Below are 4,445 nucleotides of genomic sequence, written 5' to 3' on the forward strand. Positions count from 1 at the left end.
GGAAATAAGTTATTTCATATCATTTTATTATCCCTCCTGCCGTACATATACAGTCATTCACTTGTTATTAGAAGTTATAAACCACCACAGATCTGAGAAGTAATGTTCGGGTTTCTTGTACAAACCGAAAACTTGTTGCATCAGGGCCGTGGGCTGTGATGATAGGTAGATTACGCCCCAAGTCGTTTCCACCTTCCGTGGCATGTTACAAATACATTTCGATCCAACTTAATTTAAATTGTATTACAGAATAGTAATACCAGACACCTGTGATATGCCTCTTGCACAAATACTTTATCACGTACAAAAGTGAGTTTAGACTGAAAATCAAGAAAACAGTTCAAGTCCAGAAAGGAAACATCTTCACTGAAATTGTTACTTGATATCCCTTGTGAAGTTTAACGCCACAATTTAATATCAATGTACAGAACAATAAGTAAAAAGTAAACAATATAAACGAGGGAAGACCGGAAAGTAGCACTCCATAATTTTATTGTCAAAATGTTTAATGGCTAACAAAACAAAAAAAAACTTTACAAATGAACTTACATCTTTTATCTACTTCTCTACAGTCACCATCGTTTTCAACACATTTCTCCCCTCGTGGTACCAGTTTTAATATGCCCTATCCGCAGAAGTCTATTTGGCTGGAGTACAACCATCTGCGGACTGCTGATTTCACTTCCACATCTGTCGCAAAGCGTTGGTCGATCAGGAATATCTTACGGGAGCACCTCCTACCCAAACTTGGCGAGTTTCTCACGAACAGGAGCAGCAACATGGGGGCGAGCGTCGTCGTGAAGAAACTTGACACCGCCAGCCATAATGTTGGGGCTTTTGTCACGGTGGACACAACACTACTTAACCGAAGTTTTAATGTAGGCTGCAGCATTTAAATGGTCCCGTGTTCAGCGAAGTCCACCAGTGATACAACATGCATATCTCAAAACACTGTCACAAGCACTTCTCTAGCAAACTAAGTCACTTTGAAATTCTTTCGTTCTGGGGAACCAGCATGTTTCTACTCCATTGGGGCCAGCTTAGTTTCTGGCGTGTAGTGGTGCGCCCACGACTCATCGCCAGTGACGATACCTTTCAGAAAGTCACGCCCTTCTGCACCATAAGTGATCTAAGCTTGTCATCATTTGTTGGCTCTTGGGTTGCGTGTCTGTTTCTTGGGCACCCAGCGAGCACTAACTTTACGAAATTTCAACGTGTCATGAACAGTATCGTACACCGCAACATAGCAAGTGATGGAACGCTGTGGTAAGTTCGCAGTTGCACACGCCGGTTGCAGCCTCAATGACTGCGACATTCTGCGGGGTTGCAGCTGCTATAGCCGACCGGAGCGTGGCGAATCACTAAGAAGCACACAGCCCTCTTGGAAGAATGCACACCATCTGGAGATACTGCTACTGTCCATACAGTCGTCCCCAAACACGCCACGCCTGATCCTGTGAATTCCACTAGGTTTTTGCCATTTGGCCCACAAGTATCGAACTACATTTCGCTGCCCTTCACAAGTTAACGACAGTAATTTGCGTACCATTTTTATTTAGTACTTCAGACTTCTCTAGCTAGAGCTGCACATGAATACAAAATACTCTCTGTAGCGCAAACTTCAAACTATACACATCAAAAAAAGTTTTGAATCAGCCCAGTTCCCAGAACTCCTGAAGACAGACGTTAACTGTGGATATTGTATCACAGACACAGTTCCTTTGACTGTTCAGAGATGTGACCAACCCCCCCAAAGATGTAAACAACCATGCATGAGCAGTGCCTATTAGACAGGGGGGGGGGGGGGGCTACAGCCGATCAGTTCCAGTCATTCCATCAGGAAGGAGGTACACGGCACGTGTTGTCCGTAGATCAACCAAGACCGTCAGTACCGCGGTTCGATAGCGTCCGCATTGTTACTTTGTGCCAGGAACGGCCCTCAACAAGGGAGTGTCCAGATGTCACGGAGTCAACCAAAGTGATGTCGTTCGGACATGGAGGAGATGCAGAGAGACAGCAACTGTCGATGACACGCCTCGCTTAGGCCGCTCAAGGGCTACTACTGCAGTGGATGACCGCGACCCATGGATTATGGCTCGGAAGAACACTGACAGCAAAGCCAACATGTTGAATAATGCTTTTCGTGCGGCCACAGGACGTTGTGTTACGACTCAAACTGTGTGCAGTAGGCTGCATGATGCGCAACTTCACTCCCGATGTCCATAGCGAGGTCCATCTTTGCAATCATGACACCATGCAGCGCGGTACAGATGGGCCCAACAATATGCCGAATGGACCGCTCAGGATTGGCATCACATTCTCTTCGCCGATGAGTGCCGCATATGCCTTCAACCAGACAATTGTCGGAGACGTGTTTGGAGGCAACCCGGTCAGGCTGAACGCCTTAGACACAATGTCCAGCGAGTGCAGCTAGGTGAAGGTTCCCTGCTGTTTTGAGGTGACATTATGTGGGGCTGACGCACGCCGCTGGTGGTCATGGAAGGCGCTGTAACGGCTGTACGATACGTGAATGCCATCCTTCGACAGATAGTGCAACCATATCGGCAGCATATTGACGAGGCATTCGTCTTCATGGACGACAATTCGCACTCTCATAGTGCACATCTTGTGAATGACTTCCTTCAAGATAACGACATCGCTCGACTAGAGTGGCCAACGTGTTCTCCATTCATGAACCTTATCGAACATGCCTGGGATAGATTGAAAATGACTCTTTATGGACGACGTGACCCACCAACCACTCTGAGGGATCTACGCCCGAGTCGCCGTTGAGGAGTGGGACATTGTGGACCAACAGTGCCTTGATGAATTTGTGGATAGTATGCCACGACGAATACAGGCATGCTTCAATGCAAGAGGACGTGCTACTGGGTATTAGAAGTACCGGTGTGTACAGCATCTGGACCACCACCTGTGAAGGGCTCGCTGTATGGTGGTAAAACATGCAATGTGTGGTTTTCATCAGCAATAAAAAGGGTAGAATGTTTATGTTGATCTCTATTCCAACACTCTGTACAGGTTCAGGAACTTTCGGAACGAAGATAGTACAAAAATTTTTTGATGTGTGTATATCGTCGTGAAATTTCAACATTCCAGCTCCAATACCAGGGGAGAAAACAATTATTGTGCGTTACTTTCCGATCCTCCCTCGTAGATTCCATAGACTTCTCAATCTTCTCTGCATTTCTCACATCCAGCTAGCCGCTTAGCTTTCTGCATCTGTCTGCCATGCAGAGCAGTCCCTGAAAGGAAGCTGCCGTGATAGTAGGCAACTTGGGCGCTATGTGGTAGTTTTTTTCGCAACTCGAGATTATCATCTAGAACGGAATGAATCACAGGTACAATTAATTCTCTGATTCCGAAGTCTCCAGGTCATCTGAAAAAAGGCAACCTGTTGCTTGGTGCAGTGACAGGTGTCACTTTGGAAACAATGTCAGATGTGTTCAAACTAGCTCCACAGAAGTTCGTGGCCTTAAAGATGTAAGGACCAAGGCACAATTGACAATTACAGGGACAAAGAGAAGCTCGTGGTGAGTGTAACTGTATACAATCGATGTATTTCACTAGTTTAACACGAGTATGGTTGTCCGTTAAGTGGACTTACGGGAAAAAAAAGACACTGTGGGCGACCGGTAACACTGTACTGGAGAAAGGTTGCTTGTGAACATCACCTGCAGATTCACCCAGATAGTGGTGGAACACTGCCAACACCCCTGCCACAGCCAAGCAGTAGCCAAAATTCCTTACCGTAATGTCAATACATAGTCAATAAAAGAGCTTATATTCGTCCAGACCGCGCCGGAACTCCCGTCTGGCGCCAATGAATTCTTTTCGAACTCACTGGAACACGTCGGTGCCGAAGATTTAAAATAATATCAAAAGAATGTACAGTGTTTGATGGAAAGCTACAGGTTATCTTGAAATCTCTGAAGCAGTGGAGACATACACTCTAAGAAGAAAAAAAAAAAAAAAAAAGACGCATCACCAATGAGTTATGCAAATCGGTGGTAAATTGCTATTCATATTGGTATCGGCGGAAAACGCAAAAATGCAAACTTTGGCGGCCTATGGATGCCTTTATGTCGCTGCAGCGCAGTTTCACCGTGCAGCTGGCGGGGATAGTAAACAGGGGACACAAAATCTTCGCGAATTTCGTTCCGTGCATTCAACTGGACATTAATTACGGCTCGCAGACAGGCACGTGAACAATACGCGCAGATGACAGCACTTGAGAGGGAACGCGTAGTTGGCTTAAAGCAGCTCGCCATTTCAATAGGAGCGAAGCCATTATTCGGCGATGTCGGCAGGAACGGGTGAACCGTGGCCAAACACAGTGTCAAGAAAGAAGAGGTCGACCTAGAGAGACGGAACGTGTGTACCGAGCAATCGTCAGAGAGGCACTCAGAGCCCCGAAATCATCATTG

This window comes from Schistocerca serialis, chromosome 1, assembly GCF_023864345.2.
Source record: "Schistocerca serialis cubense isolate TAMUIC-IGC-003099 chromosome 1, iqSchSeri2.2, whole genome shotgun sequence".
Taxonomy (NCBI): Eukaryota; Metazoa; Arthropoda; class Insecta; order Orthoptera; family Acrididae; genus Schistocerca; species Schistocerca serialis.